We start from the raw sequence: 17,096 nt of genomic DNA, 5'->3' as shown, positions 1-17,096 counted from the left end.
CTTGTAGGATAGCCTATGTACAGGATGTCGAAGCTATCCCTTTCGTAATTTACGATATTTAAAGATTTCACGGAAATTGTGCACCTTCGTCTTCGTCGTACAAGTGGAACGCTTTAACGAACTACAAAGAATTGGTCGAGGGAAGACCTTTCGTTGAAATTTCTATCTCGATTTGCTATCAAGAAAAGCGATTGTTATTCGTAACCCCATGCGCGTCGATGCTCGTAGGAAAGTCTACATCCAGGGTGTTACAAGAGGCGCGAAGTTTCGTTCGAAAGATAATTTTCCGATCGTTTAGAATGTTTAAGGATTTCATGGATTCGTTTTACTTCGTGAAAGCGCATTCGAAGCGGCTCCCACGTGCCGCGAAACAGCCTGTAATCGAACGTCCATGGGAATGCTCGCCAGGCGATAAGCGATGACCCGGCAGTAAAGGAAATCGCGTATGATTTCGTAGTTGGCCATGTAATTTTCTCGGCGAGCTCGTTGTTCGATGATTTGCGAGCCGGCTGGACTTTTGCATAATTCGAGTTAAACGGCTGCGGATAAGCGTAGATTACTCGGCATAAGGAAGTGTGCAACGAGCGCCGATCAATTAGTCAAGCTCGAGAGACTCGGATGTATCGGCGGGAATGGTCTCGGAATCCAGTTTCTCTCGACGTTTCAACCGTGTTCGCCTGCATAACGTTTAAACTACGCGATTAACCTACCGGTTGATCTCGACTCACGACGACGATACGATGACTGGCTCGTTTATCAGCTCGCGTAATTATCTTCGTTTCTCTTCTACGGTCATTGAAATATATCTAGCGATGTTGATTGACCATCGAGATCGTCGATGGATACCTGCTAATTTCTACGACATACTTAACATAATCTGGACACCTGAATCGATAAATATCGATAAAGAGCTAGAGTCGATCAAGTTGGAAGGAAACTGAGAAACAACGCTAAAGCGTGGATTTTCGACTTACGACAGATGCACGTCTCGAGGAACGGAGCATCCGAAGGCCGAAATGCACACATTCGAATACGTCTACATATCGATATGACGTGCCGTGTTCGTCGGAACACGCATCCAGTGTAGGCGCCGCGAATTCGTTTTCATCAGCTTTCAGGATCATCGTACAAAACCGCACGAGCTCGCGTAAAGAAAGTTTCAGGAGTCTGTTTCACGGTCGCTGAAAAAGCGGGTCAGTGTCGAGTGGAAGATGGAAGATGTACTTTCACCATGCTTACGAGGCTTGCAGGTAATCGTGATTGCGTTTACGTAACTCGAAAGCCGCAGAAACGTCGGGCACGCGACTCTACCTTGTCCGGTATGTTTCTCATCTCCATCAAAACGTACGTATCATGTTATGTTATCCTCGAAGCACGAAGAACACGACACGTACTAAAAGAACGAAATTGCTGGCAATTTCGTTGATAAAGTTCGGCAATATAGCCATGGGCCGGGTGAAACAACACGACCGAGGTTAAATATCCTGGATTTAGTTGTTAGCTTCGATATTGCTCGCAATATCCAGTTAAACGAGGAGCGAGGTTATCCGATATCAACATTACGCGTTCTTTTTAAGCGAAGATTGCTTTGCGAGACTGCTCGGTTCCTTTTCGTAAACCACTCGAGGTTTGTAAACCAGTCGCGCATGGAAAAAGGAAGAAAAGAAAGAGCTGGCTGGTAAATTCGATATATCCTGATTCTCAAAGACGATGGCAAGGAGCGAGTCTGTCTTCTTATTACCCGTGATAGCTTTTACGCAATTACGACTCGTGCGCTATGGAACGAGAGATCATTTAGAGTTAATGAACTGGATGGTTGACGAAGCTCGCACAGAGCACGTGAAAGAAGCACGAACCATGGTGCGCTCGTTTCGCGGCACTGACCAACGCGTGCACCACCGCGTGCGTGCAGCACGAATGGCGGATGCGGCGATCGTTGGAAATCAAAGGGCGTGCCTCTCGTGGTTCGTCGCGTCTAGTTTTTGTTTAAACAAGAATCTGACAAGCCACGCGCTTTCGATGTCGAAAGACGAAGAGAAAACGAGTTTAACGCCCCCTAATCGATCCAAGTATCGCGAAGGCGAGTTCGCTATTACGCGTTTCGATCTTTCCATCGTCGATCAGTTTCGTCGAACGCGAGCGAAGATCGAGTCCATGAGAAAGAGTTAATTGGTAGAAACGCGAATGAAAAACCAAGAAGGCATCGAACTAGACGAGAGTCGAGAACATGTCGATTTCTACGGTTCGTTCGCTAACTACGGATCTTCGATGTTTCCCGGTTCATCGCGAGATTTTTTTTTCAATGTCAGGAAAAATCGGCAAGCTCGCATTCCCGTGCATATTCGTTATCATCTCGGGAAAGGAATCCAAAGGAGCAAACGGTTCGTAATACCCGATATCAGCCGTGAAATTGCAGAACAGTCGAGGGATCGTCTGGCAAGATCGGCACGTCCAGCTCCTGGGTAGAAAAACTTTCAAATAAACTTTTCGCCCTTTTTCGTTTCTTTCTGCCGTTTCATTCGCTCCGTTCCCTGTCATTCGTTCCTCTCTGCCGAGGACGAGCCGGACCGATGCTAGAACGACTCGTTCACTACCGATCCTTGCTTTCTGCGTGCTTAATGGCGCGCGGAAATCGATTGTCTTCACCGAAATTGAAAGGTACAGTACTGAATTAACCGTTCTTTGGTCTATTCGTCGCTATCGCTCTTTACTTTCGTATTCGACAAATAAACGATTACATTTGTACAAAAGGAAGACTATAAAATTATACGAAAAGAAGATGGCATTGGTTATACGTACGTATATTTCACAATTTTAAATGCTCGTCGTTTACGGTTGCATTTCACGAATCGCGTCATCGTGCCGGCAGAATCCGGTCGATTGCATCCATTTCGTGGACGGCGGTTAAATAGAATTACGTAGGACGTGGCAATTCTGGACCAAAATCACTTGCGTTATTACTCTTTCGTAGCTCCGTGGCAAAGCAACAGCGGCGCGCTGCAAGCAGGGCTGCATGCCTTGTAATCAATCCGCAGGCGCGCTACGTACCTTCTCCAGCCACGAGCAACCATGCTCGCTATTGTGAACAAACATCCTCATTCCCTAGGCATCCCGTTCCGTATCCATTCGCGGTAAACACCAAATTAAAGGGCAACCGAGTCCGCGCAGTTGAACGTCGCCTTTTATAATTAAGGATCTCGCTTCGCTGTTTGGATTAACTATTTACGCTACATTTTCTTCTTCGTCGATTTACGAGTACAACCACATTCCCTATATACGTTTATTATGTAGAACGTGGATGTATCGCTGGTCGTAGCAATTTGGGAGACTCGTCAATCGAGTACCACGAATAGTAAGCTCGTAGAATTTCCATGCCATCGAAAGGATAGAATCAACGAGGAAAATAATATCGCGAGACGTCGAATCCTTTGGGATTCGTTCGGGGACTCGAATCGTTTAATCGCGACAAAAACGGCAGAAGCCAGTTTCGATGTTTCCGCGTCTCGAATCGGATCATAGGGTTATCGGCTTCGTTATCGCGACGGAGGATCCACGTTGCACGTTGTTTACCTTCGACACACGTCACCGTCGTTGTTTTCACAGTAGCGATCTTAACGTTTCTGTGAGGCACGAACAAACGTGACGCACTTGCGAAGTTCGAGTCCGTTAGAACGGTATACCGGCAAAACGCTCGAGAGATTAACACATTTTCTTTGGAGCATCTCGCGCGCCGCGAACGAGTCATCGCCTTGTCCTTGAAGCACTCTCTCGTTATGTTGCACGTCGCGGGCAAGAGTGTTTTCTGAGAAGTCTGTTCATCCATAAAGATGTTTACAGTATGACTATATACAACGTGGTTTTTAAAGCCGCACGAAAACAAAGATGCACCTGTTGCGTCGCTAGTATTGGACAACGTTAATACGGCGCGATGTATTCACGAATAGAGCTAGACATGCGTCAAACGGAAACAAAGTATACTCCGTTATAGTATCGATTCAGTTATTCTCCTCTGGCCTGTATAATCCCAAATAAGTACCATATTTTAATATTTGCTTTTAGTATCGAATATAATTTTATTGCCTTTTGCGTATCCTACGCTTTTTATGAATGAAGTATCCCAAAAAAAGGTAGTTCGAGGAGCGAGGTGAAAGACTCGGCCGTGCAGGCGTGCAAATCCGAGGTGAATTATGAAAAACGCACCACGAACTTACACGCGCAATCGGGAGCCGACACAAGCTACTTGAAGCGACCACGTGACAACACCCACTGAGCAGATCTGCTTGTTTCTAACGTTAGCGATCAATGTTCAGTTGTGTCATCACTAACGCCCCCCAAAAAAGACATATCTGTAAAAGATACAAACGCGAAGAAGAAGTGGAGAGAAGAATATAGTTAATGCGACGTAACATATGCGTCGATAGCTGCGAAAGAGTCGACCAAAGAAATTTCTTCGAAGAATGATCCCTGCAAGATAAAGAACAGGATATAGGTAGTTGGGAAACGCGGGCGTTAACTGACGTTAAGGGATAGTCTGGATGACCGGAACGATTCTTTTCCACGAATCTAAAACTCTGCACGGAGGATTGCAGTTTCTTGGAAAGAATCGGAAAGAAGAAGCTAACGGTACGCGGCGGTTCATCGCGCGGAAAGAAAGTACGCCGATTTATTATGAGTCGATGGATGCGACTGGGTGTTCACGAAACGATCGATCGCCGGAGACCCAAGCCTGGTTGCGCAATTCCAAGATTTTTCGAACGCTCGGTTTCGACCTCGTTTCGAGGAAGTTTATACCGTTAAGCGAAGACGAGCACGGCACTAGAGTCGAAAGGAGGAGAAAACGTTGGGAGCCTCGTCTCCTTTCTCCATCGATGCCTTTTCTTTCGTTCGTTTCGCGATCGCAGGAAACGGCAATTATCAAAACAGTATCAAGATTTGGAGCTACAAACAGAAAATGGAACGAATCTCGAGAAGGAGTGTCTAACCGTAGGTACCGTCGTGCTCTGCTCCGTGGCGAAGTCGAGGAGAATCCAAGCGACTATGGCAAACACGAGTAGCCCACGAGAGCGTTTTATACGATCAAGGTAATGCTCCGTTTAACGATCCCCTCTGAAATTGTGGCAAGCTTGTACGCAACTCAACAAACCAGTCGATCCGATCGTTTTTAACGAAACGAACGTTCCTTGAAAATAATCGCGTAGTTAAGAGCTAATAGACTGCTCCATCTGGGTGGTCGACGGCTGACGGCCGAGGGTAGACAAGCAATCTCGGTGTCAAGTTCATCCGATCCCCGAGGCGGATTCTCCTCTTCTATTCGCGGACACGGCCAGCTCGCGGAAGAATCGCCACTCTATGGAAATTATCGTAATAACGCGCGCTATCTCACGTGCACATAAAATCAACTATCCACGTAATATTCTTGGCCATCGAATTGGAAATGGTTAACGATCTTTAATAATTTGTATTTCATTCCATTGCCACGATCGTGACATGCATTTTTCTCGTATCGCGCGCTACATATTTTCGTTATTTCGTCACACATCTTGCGCGCTTGCCTTCGAGTTGGATAATACGGCGATTGAAAATGAATACACAAACGATTTCAGCAGTCTCTATGCCATTTTCAGTGGCATTTAAATCCAGCGAATTGCCCGATCATAGAAACTCGCGAGCGTTGTCTGACGATAGGAACCCCGTGATGGATTTACCGATAAAACGGCGTAATAAAATGATTATTACATACGTAGATACGTTATTTACGAGATCTGTTTGGGTGATGGAGAACTTGTTCTATACCGACCGAGGTTCCTGACCTTTTCGCGGCAGGAGAACAATCGAGAAAGGTTACTTCCTTTTGCGGCGGTTCTACCGGCTCGATGGTATTTCGCTGGAAGGTGAAGGGAAGGCCCACTTTCGTCCCGAAATTCGCCTTGAACTTCGTACAGGGTCGGTTGGAATTAGGTCGAGCAAAAGTTGACCGAACAACGGTTTTAATCGGGTGACCATTCGAGTTACCAAACTAGTCGTGCCGCGTTTCATTGACCATTTCTCATCGGTCGCGGCCGTTCGATTTGTTACGCGATTTACCGTTAAACTCGAAGCGTCGATTTGCGGTTGTGACTGTTCGCTGACGCTTCGCCTCGATTTCTTCGCTTCGAGCGACAACTACGGGTTTCAGAAAAATTCCACAGATTCGTCGATCGTCGCTATAGCCGTGCGATTTTCGCGCAACCGTAGTCTCGTTCGCACGTCGGTCGATAACGCAGAGTCACGGCGTCGGGGTACGATCGTCGATAAATCGTCGGGGTCGATAAATTCGGTAGCGTTAATTAGATATGGATATGCGCAAAAAATTCGTATCGATCATCCTCTCTTTCTATTATCCATAAATTATGGGAGGGCGTGGCGAATTCGAAGATTCGACGGGAGATAAGAACTTCTGCCGCGTCGAAGCGTCGGCGATCGGAGGTTTACCATCGAAAAGGGAACGGGACGATGGAAGTTGCGTCTGCTTGCTTTTAACGGTATTGAAGGAGAATCAGCCTCCCTTTACGGTTGCACAGCGAGCGAGAATACTACCGCGCGGTCGAGTGTGCGATCCAGTCTCTCCCGTTCCATTTAGCGTTATAATTAATGAAATTCAGGCAGATGCAACTTTACAGATACGGAACGGTCTAAGTCGGTCAATATCTCTGTTTGTATCGATGTAGCCGTGATTTAATTTGCCACGGACGCGACTCGTCGTGTAAGAAGCAACCAAGCGGAGGGACCGGTCGCGCCGTTCGTTGAATATTAATAGCGCGCCCAGGAACGAAAGTTGCGCGCTCGATGTTCGGTGCTTCGATAGTCAAACATAAAATTATACCGAACGACGCTCCTTCCCAGGATCGTCATGCGAAAGATAGAACACGTTAGTGGGCCCTGTTCCGCGCAGATTCGATCGTTCCTAAATTATACGTTGCGAGGTCGGCAGACCTGCCTCTTTTTTTCCCTCCTAATGAAAATAAGGTCGATAAAAGTTCCTCGCCATGATAAACAGCCTCTAGACGATGGGGTGGAGCTCGTCGTAAAATCGAGGAGAAAGAGGAGAAGCGAGAGCCCTGCCGGGGCAAGGAACGAACCGGCGATTCGGCTAAAATTCTTTCGTTAGGTCGGCCGATCGTTTTCGAACGAGTCTGCTTTTACGCTTGTTGCAGCAGCGTCGATTCGAAGATACGCACGCGCATCGTAATTTCGTGTTACGGTTGCGTCCTTTTTTAAACGAACACGATACGGCTGAGACGCGAACGCGACGTGTTTTAAGAAAACACGCACCGTTGAAGAATAAATGTACAGATATAAAAAGAACGTGATTCTTTGTGTCATTCCGTACGCGCTAACCTTCTCATCGTCTCGTTCGAAGGCGGAAACGCGGCGTCTGATAGACACGTCTGCAAAAATGACGCGTATATCGCGGGTTTCGCATACAACGGTGTCCATGCAAGTTCGACGCGATTCGTCTCGCAGAGACGTAAATCGAAACGACAAACTCTTGAATCGTCACGGATCCAGATAGCGCACGCCTACCGCCAGGCTTTTAAGCCGGAAACCCGTTCCGAAACGTTAGTTGACGCGATGAATCTCCGCGGCAACGACGATCGTAGGATGCGGTATAAAGCTGCAACGTGTAATCCGCGGGAAAACAATAATTCTCTGTCGACTGATTCTCAGGAAATTCCTATACCGGTAACGGTGCGAGCGGCTGTCGTTAAAGTCGCATTAAAGTCGACAAAGATTGTTCACCTTGTGCCACAGTTATTGCATACAGTTAGGCGCGCATCGCGTGGAATTAGAATCGACGATTTTATCTCGTCCCTTCTCTTCGGCTCGGTTCGTCGCGGTTCTCGCGTTCGCCTCTCCTTCTCTTTCTCTTCCTTCGCCGCGATATACCTCGTCGCGAGAAGAGAAAGGTAACGGTCTTGAACGATTATAAATCACAAAATATTCTCGTCGGACGGAACAATCGGCTAAAGCGTGTCCCTAATTGATACAGTTACTTGTTTTACTTAATTAAGCCTGTTCGTGGAATCGCGCGTACACTCGACACCGCCGATTGTCTTCTTACGCGGTCGTGTACGCGGTCGAGAACGAAACGACGAAACGACGAACGAAGCAACGAATCGTACGAACAACGGGAAAGATAAAAACGGATGCGATCGATAAGGGTCGACGACAGTGTTTTTAATCTTTTACGAGGTAGTCAATCTGACAGCATTAATCAGAACAATTAATTTTTGTCTACTTACCTTAAGAAATCACAGATTCGCGTTAAGACCGGAGACTCGTTATCTCTTCTTCGCTCTTCCCTCGAGATTTCACAGGAAAAGGAGACGCTTATCGCCGTTTCGATCGCGTTATTAATTTTCCGCTGTGTCGGTCGCTACGCTTATTCGCCTCGATACGATCGTTTTCCAAGAAATCGTCGAAACTGGTCAGCCGAATCGAATAGCGACCCCCGTTAAATTCGAGTGCACGATCCCCCCGCGGCTACATTCCTCCTTTTGCTCGATTAATCGTCCACGGTGGCGTCGTAAATTCTTAGCAATTACGTACGCCCGCTTGTAGCCTGTCGACTCGGTAATTACTTACTTTCAGCCGGCGGGAGTTCGCTCGGATCTCCGTTTAGACGAAAACGTTTTAATACACGATCTATCGGTGGTAGGTCGAAGCGACGAGAAACGCTTTCCATCGGTAGAATGCTCGATGCGTGAAGTTATGTGGCATCTGTCAGAACGGTCGATTAAAGACCGCGATCGCGATCCCACGACTATCCCATCCTATCCTATCCATAAGATGTACCGTTAATGGGCAATCGGAACGTGACACACTCGTACACCATCTGCCATTGCTCGATATTTATATATCGGCGTTCGCAAATGCCGCGACCAGAGGCAGAAGCACCGTTGTGTGGCGTTATTGGCAGAAACGGGAAGCTATGCACTGCTGGCTACCGTATGCGTATCGTTCGATAGACGACAGTCGCGAAAAAAGCTCGTAGAGCAAATGTCATTTTTCAGAAGCGAACGGTCGAATCAGTCGTTGAACTTTGATGGTCCATTATCATGATCGTTATCGTCGATAACCGCGTACTCGATACGCTCGGCAACGACAGAGAGGCCGTGTTCAAAATATTATAATCGATCGAATGGGAAATTCGATCGCGAACGGCCACTTAACAGATCGTTGCCTGGAATGTCCTTTCTTTTTTCCCCTCCGAGTCTTCCTTCCTATGCTCGAACGAGATCGCAGATAAATACTCGTTCGACGTCGGCATTGCCATTAAGGACAAGGTTGCCTCTCGCGAGCCCTGCCAGGAATCAACAGGATGTTGTATATAGATGGCAGAGAACCGATTCACCCGCGATGGCGGCTCCTCGTTTCCGGTTTGGTTTCCATCTTTCGTTTTCTCAATCCTTCGCGTTTTTTAATCGTAGTCCACAAATTGCCAAGAGATTCGTCGATTCTTTCGGTAGAACTCTTCGTCATTATCTGCTTCTATTATGCTTTCTATCGTTGTAACGTTTATCTTTCATTTTACTTTTATCGATTTACTGATTTTTAAATAGAATTTTCTGATATCGTCTGTTAGGTTTCTATCGTTACTTGGCGCGTTTCAATTTACGATTCGGCATTACGTCGTAGCTTCTCGTCCTACATCTTCTTGGCCTGTGCCCTTTCGCCGGAAGACGACAGTTGCGAGCAGCCGCCGATTTGCACAAATTGGCGATAGAGAAAGTCGTGAGCAGAGAGGGACGCGAAATCAGATTCGCAAGGAAACACAACGGTTAACGGTAACACAGTGGCGAGAGAAAATAAAGGCGAGCGGTGGGCGTCGTTGGCGGCCGTGGCCGTGGCCTCGCCGGCCAACTCCGATAACTAAGGTCGTGGCGTTTTATGGAGTTCGCGCTCATAAGTGTAACGGTGTTCGAACACAAGCTCCGCGATTCGCGCTCCAGAGGAGCGGTTACCGTTGCGTGGTCCACAAACTCCTTACAGTCGATATTCTCCAGGAATCGCGTGTCTCCGTTTGCTATTCCATCTCCATCTTCGTCTCGTTCTTCCCCTCGTTTCGTATCTTTCTTCTTCGTTTATGGCATTGTTATAGGCCGCGTGACCATCACGGCTACTTAACGTATCGTGCAAGTTGGATCACGAACGCCGAGAATACGTCCTTTCCCCGGCACGATTTAAATCAGCTTCGTGAATCGATACTTCGGCGAAGACGATACTTCGTCTGGATTTTTAAACGGTGCTGCGCGAAACGATTTCGAAGCCCAGAGACGTTAGAGTCTGTTGGTCGCGATACGGTGGAATAGAGGTAACGAGGACGTCTACGTCCAAGGTGCTCCATTTTCACACCCACGTGAAGTTAAAAGCCGTTGCGAGGCGGTTGTTATCGCGTGTAGATGTCGCAAAAACTTGGTTACCGTTCGACGATATCAGCTCGCGTTCGTCCGAACCGCGTCCGTATCCGTTCCTTCCCGTTAATCCCCTGCGTCTTCGTTCTGCCATTTATGGGACGCGCTACTCGATCCTTCCGATAAACCGAATACGGCGAAAGCTCATTGCGAAATCTACTCCTTCGCCAGACTTTTCCGGGATCGCGAAGCCTGATAGTCCAATATGGTTTCGGGTAGGTAGAGTGTTGCTTTTGAAAGAAACGGCGAAAGATCGGCGTCGAAAGATCACGGTCAAACTGTAGCACTTCCTTTTCTCGTGGCGCCTGCGGTCGACGAACAAACGCGATCGCTGAACAGGAACCGGCTTTTTCTTTCCGGCGTTCCTTCCGCGAACGACACGGTTTCGATGGCCGGCCTTCTAACGGATTTGCAGCGAACGGTTTCGGCACGCTCGTTCTTTCAAGCGGTCGAATCGATTCCTCCGCCGTATATTCCTGCGGCCTCGTAATTCTTCGACTCGTGAAAATCGAGCAAAGAATGCCGCCAACGTTAGGCGGACGCCGATAAGCGTAACGGTCGTTGGAAAAGTTTGGAAAATCGAACGAAGGGAGGGAGCTAAAGCGTGTTTTTAGCGCAGTGGAGCGTGGCGTAGCCTATCGAAATGTAAGGACGGCCCAAGAACCGGATCGGAGACCGGTAGAACCGTTTTACCCACATATTCGGCCCACGGAAAGTTACGAGCGAGGGTGGCTGAAACGAACGGAGGGCACTCACCGGAACGACTTTCAAACAGAACGTTCCAACATTACCAGTCGTACGGGTTCAAATATTTGTTCGTGACGAGAAGACCAAACTATCGGTACGAGGTTTTTCTTTCCTTTTCTCCTGATCGTGCCAGTCATCCAGGTCGCGTACCTCCATCGCGACCTTCTTCCTCCACACGAGAATCGAACATGGTACCGTTGATCGAGCAATTTGCAAATAACGCGAACCGCGAGCAGCATCTGACGCGATATCGCGTTTTCTCTGCATTTCGAGTTTCCGTCAGGCGATTTTTACGCGATCAAGCGAGGGTGCATAACGTTTATCGTCGATCCTGTACTTTGCGCGTTCTTCGTTGGAGATCTTCATCGGCGATCTCCATTTAGCGATTGAAAATCGGGCCAAAATTGCCGGATGTATTGCCCCCATAACCACGGGCAAAGTGAACGCTTCGAGATTACGGTGTTTCTTTTCTCCGTGTATTACACAGGCCGCCGAAATTACACAGGCTGTTAATCCTTCCCGTTTTCGTTTTTCAGTACGCCCTAAACGACCGATCGTGCAGGTGTTCTCAGACGGGCCAGGGAACACCCCGACGCTTTATTTTTACTTTATTCCGAAGGACGAAGCGTTCTGAGCTGATTAAGGCTGACCGGCGGGCAGGCTCCTTTCGCGAGAGATCGTTGGCGGGACTAGGAAAGCAGGAAATCTAAACGGTCGATCGCCTTAAGTTAAAGCGTAATTTTCCTCGAACGCGAGTGGAATACTTTATCCGGAGGTTTCGCCTTATTTTTAGACCGTGCAGGGAACACAGGTGTTCGCCTTCGGTTGTAATCGCGAGGAACTGCCGACGATGGCAGGCAGCGTGGAATCGTTAAAGGTTGTGTCGAGCGAATCGAAGAGATGCGGCGGCGCGCGTCCACGCCTATCTGTGCAGTATGGCCAGGAAGTAGCTTTAAAACGTGCTAAGTGTTCAATAATGAGCTCCTGTCGTCCTCTTCCCCCTTTTCTTTCGCGTTCGCTCCTCGGGTTCGTTCGCCTTTACGAGTTTACCTTCGACTGCTCGTTGCTCAGTTTCGATCCCCGTATCGACACTTTTCATCGACTCTCAGCACGATCCTCGTTCCCATCTTTCTCATTTTCCTTCTATTCTCGTAGTCGTTGATCGAAACTTCGTCGAGCGCTACGTTCCTTTTGCTTTTCCCAGACAGGCAGGTCCGTTTGTTTTAGAGAACTAATCTAGTCTGTTCGAGTAATTGGTTTCTCCTTCGGCTCGCTTCCTTTTCACTTTCCCGCCGACCGCGTACCTTCTTCCTTTCGAGCGTGTACACACCGTCCGCGCAAATTACGAGTTAGAAATTGAGCGTTACTGATTAAGGGCGGAAGAGATAATGGGTAGAGCGCGTTCGAGGATATTGTTAGCCATAATGAGATACCTTAAATACCTTCTGCGAACGTTCGTGTCTTCCGTGAACGCGTCCAAGCTGCAATCCTTCTTCACGATCACCCGAACGACGTCGCGAGGTCGTCGCACGGAGACGCACAAATCGAAGCAATCTAATACGATCGTAATCCGACTCTTGTTCGACGCGTCCGCGAAACCTGTGTCCCGTCCTCATTGTTCGCAAATGAGAATTTGTTTGCCGCTCTCTAACCGGTCGTTTGTTACGACATTCCACGCGTCTCATTTATGAATCCGACATCCGTTATGCGGTTCACATATATATTCCCCTGGCGACTATACCGTGGCGAACTGACGGATCGCTATTTCTAGTCGATCGCGTCTTTGTCGAACGTTGGACTCCAGCCAAACGAACTTCGTTCGTCGAACCTCGCAGCAAGTTCAAAGTTAGCCGGAGCCCGAAATTCTTTAAGATCCGAGATATTCCAAGAGGCGACTCTACTCGTTAATCACCGAAAAAGATACGCCAGATTCTTGGTCAGATTTACAGAGCGGAGTAGCAGCGTAGTAGCAGCGGAGTAGCAACGGGGATACGAGTTTCCTGAGCGGAATGTCTCACACCTGTTGGTATCTTTCTCGGTGACGAGCGGACCGGTTGACGCGGATCGCGCGAGGCGAGAAGGTCGACGAAGGCGAGCGATTGCCGTTGGAAGAACGCTCGACGAGGAAACGTTAATTAACTGAAAAGATTCCGCGGGATAAAATTCCAAAGGGTCGCCGAAGAAGCAGGTCGTTCGACGATGATCTAAGCGAGCGAAGCGCGGAGCTACTAAGATGGGCCGTAGGCAGCTTCGGGGTCAACGGCCAGGCGGCGCCTGGAAGATCCTCCATCGGCTGAACGCGAGATAGTGGGGCAGGTCGTGGCTACGAGTCCGGGGAAAAAGGAAAAAGGAAAGGCACCGACAGGATAGAAGAGAACACCGCCGACTCGAATGGCAGATTCGCGCGAATCGCCAAATGAAAAACGTCATGCTTGTCACCTCGGGGTGTCCTCTCGCGGGCTCCACTTTTCTTCTTCGCTGGCCATTCAGGATCGCGGCAGAGAAAGCGCGAGCGAAGCGAAACGATCTTCGCTCGGCAACGCTCGAATCGCTCGATTTAACGAATAAGATCAAAGCTGCGAAAGAAACGAATCGTTTCCTGTTCAAACGCAATTACGCGTAAAAGCTCGAATCGAACGACGACGGATGTTAGAAGAAAATACGAGATTAGCAAGGAGCATGGGAATTCGCAAACTCCCTTGCAAAGCCCGTGTGAAGCGGCGAATATGGTTTTCAAGTTCGTTCAACTTCGTTGATGGGATTGGTGCTGGTAACTCGGCGATTCATAGCGGCGATAAGGCAAAAAGTGGGGCTGCTTTAAGAAAAGCATAGGAACGATGACGGCGACGATCGCAACGACGAGGATGATGATCGCGGTGATGATGATGGTGGCGGCGATGAAGAAGGAGTCCGTCACGGAGCGGTGAGCTTGCGCGCGCACGCTATTTCTACCAGCGAGTCTCTTCTCTCTTGGACTTTATATCGTGCAAGAACAGCAGTCCCGCGAACGTTACCATCTTCCGAGATGCGTTGATCGTTTCAAGACGAAACGATTCTCCGTGCAAGTACCGTGGATGCTGCGTCAGATCTTGGGGACACGAATTAGAGTTTTTTGTCAGCGACCATTCGAGCATCGCATCGTTGGTCGTTTAAATATAGCACCTGGACGAGCCGATGCGGATCTCGCTGAAATTTTCTGACCGACGATGACTGGCGATTTATGAAAGTACAGAGCAGAGATTATTCATCGTCCTCTTACGAGACTGTGAAATTATAACGTGCTATAACATTATGCGAATCCCTCTGTGCATCCTTCTTCTTTCGATACACGAGATATACGTACGTGTATACGTGTGATCGTTTCACCGTGGTAGAGTAAAACCTCTAGTTTTATTGTTTTCAGAGTTAATCAGGATTCTTTCACGCGGCGTAAGATGTGCGTGACAAAAAGGTAATTAAGTGTGCTCGAGTTACGTAATTAAATATACGAACATACCCGATGATTTAATGGTTGTTGAACCTTTCGTGAGAACCATAATGGACGTAATAACGTTTCCGGTCACCCGACAATTACACTTTCATTCGGATCTTTCATTTGCTCCGTTTCTCAGTCGTGAATAACATTAACCATTGTTCGAACGTTCCGCCAGAAGAGTTTACGCGAACGCCGCTCTATCTTTAATGACTCACCGAAGGGACGATAGAATCGCGTACGGTCGATCGTGTCTCGTTGCGTTTCAACTTGCATTCGGCAGAAAGGACGATCGACGATAGTATCGAGGCGCGAGCACTTCCTCGACTCGACGATTGGTGATCTTCGCGAAAGTGCGAGTACGCGGAATAACGACACCGGCGGTGCGAGTATTGGCAGGCGTCACGCCTCTCTGGCATTGAACTCACCGACTTGGACCGCGCTTCTACCTTAGAAAACGCGCACCTGCTCGCGACACATCGGACTTCCATTCCTAAACGTTTCGCGGTACGAAACTACTTGCGCGATTCTTCGAAAAGCTCTCTTCGCGTATCTCTCGTTAAGATCTGTCTATCTTACTTGGATTTTTATAACTTCTTCTCCGAAATTCCTAACTGGAATCATATTTAACGCGATATCGTTAAATCAGGCTTCGCGGAATTTACATATCGAAAGACTAACTCGTTGTTCGAAGGGTCGACGGACTTCCGACCAGTCGAAACAAGGTACCAGCATGAATATTCGACCGGCGTCGCGGGCCGACACGAAATCGGACGTCTATCGAGAATACGAACGATTTGACGGCCGAGTGTCCGTGTACGACTAAAAATACTCCACCTATTCGAAATACTTGTCTTCTTTCTATGCAACGATTCGCTTGGCATAATACAGCAAACGATTCAATAGCTCGATGTATCATTGAAATGACTAAAAATACTCGATCTATTCGAAACACGGACGTGTTATTTACACGACACGACGCAGCTTACAGTAGCGTTGTCTATGAGAAAAGTTTGTTCTCTCTCTCGCTCTTTCTCTTTCTCTCTTTCTCTCTCTCTCTCTCTCTACTCGCAATGAAAATGGTCGGATCGGTATCGTCCGCGAGTGTTGGACGCTCGCAATTTCGTAGCTAGTTTTAGAAGGCAATTTAAGCGTACCGGCGTGGCGAGACGAGCGTGGTGGAGCAACGCGTTTCGGTTTTATGCGCGGTTTCGCGTTCGCTCGATATTACGGGTCTCGACTGTTGCTCAACACGGCCCTGACTTTGAACCGCGTTTGCTCGACTCTGAACCGTGGGAATGGCGACCACGAGGCATCGCGCCGATCGCACAGGTTTTTATTTTCCCGACTCGATCGATCATCGCTCGCGTCTATCCATCTATCTGTTTTTCGATCTAACCTCTGCTCTTCGAGAAGAATCTCTTCGGCAAGAACAAATCGCATTCGTACGATTTACAACTGGAATATTTTTCGCGTCGCGTATTCCATCGTTTACGACCACCACCGCGTCGTTTCTGCTTCAAAACATTCTATCTATTCTCGCAAACCGTGCGAAGCCATCCAATGGACGAACATGTATCCGAAAACAACGGCGAGGAAGATTCTCATCGCGTAAATGTCGTCGCGGACTCGTCACTCTGCTTATCACGTCTTCGCGGTGATTAATCGATCCATGGATCGTTTCGATCGATCGTGGTGGACTCCTTATCATCGAATATTCCTTATCAACCTGGGAGAATCTTCGACACCGATGCGTTCGAACACTTATTCCACCAGGAATAGGTTGGACAACACTTTGGGTACGCACGTACCTTGGTTGGAAATTCACTCGGTATCGAACTTGAATTCTTCGGTTCACCAGCTCTCTCTTATCACTCTCGGTTATCACTGGGTTCCCGCTCGAACTTGTGCCGAAACTTCGCGGAACCGGAAATCTTTGGAGAACCGGAGGAGAAGAAGGAGGGAGGACAGAGAGGACGGAGAAACCTTCACCGAATTTTCGTTCACCGGTCGATCACACACGACGGAACACTCGTCTCGGACGGGTTGATGGATAGAAAAAAAAACAACGTTCCTGATGGTTGGGCTGTCGGCACGGCTCTGTCTTCGAGGCGGCGCATCGGGCTCACTTTATAAACGGAGTTGGCCGGGTGGTGGTCGCGTTTGCTTGCCGGTCAAACCTAGCCGGTGATTGGACGCGTTCGCGTAAACAGGTCGCGCGATTGGCCGCGAGATCTAGCGGTACCGTGGCTCCATCCAAGGGGGATCTCTCGCTTCTTCGTGGCTACGATGTTTCCGTGCGTCTCTATCTCGTTCTTCCTTCTTCTTTCTCTCCGTCCTTCCCTTCTGTCTTCTCGCTTTCCTCTCGAACCCAGTACAGGCTAGTTATTTCGCGTAATTAGGGAACAGTGACATTTTACCGC

The 17,096-nt window shown here is 48.3% G+C and overlaps 1 protein-coding gene across 2 annotated transcripts in view; it reads right to left on the bottom strand.

Annotated features, from left to right (window-relative positions):
• Positions 1 to 16,766, bottom strand: part of LOC117236487 — a 37,666-nt gene extending 20,900 nt beyond the window's left edge. For both annotated transcript variants that reach the window (XM_033499532.1, XM_033499614.1), the window contains exon 1: positions 16,485 to 16,766. The gene's annotated coding sequence lies outside the window, so the exon portion shown is untranslated. The remainder of the gene's footprint in view (positions 1 to 16,484) is intronic.
• Between the last annotated feature and the right edge of the window lie 330 nt (positions 16,767 to 17,096).

This window comes from Bombus vosnesenskii, unplaced genomic scaffold, assembly GCF_011952255.1.
Source record: "Bombus vosnesenskii isolate JDL3184/JDL3185 unplaced genomic scaffold, Bvos_JDL3184-5_v1.1 scf7180000013262, whole genome shotgun sequence".
Taxonomy (NCBI): Eukaryota; Metazoa; Arthropoda; class Insecta; order Hymenoptera; family Apidae; genus Bombus; species Bombus vosnesenskii.
The sequence above is the reverse complement of the archived record's forward strand: the minus strand, read 5'-3'. Positions and strand labels throughout refer to the sequence as shown.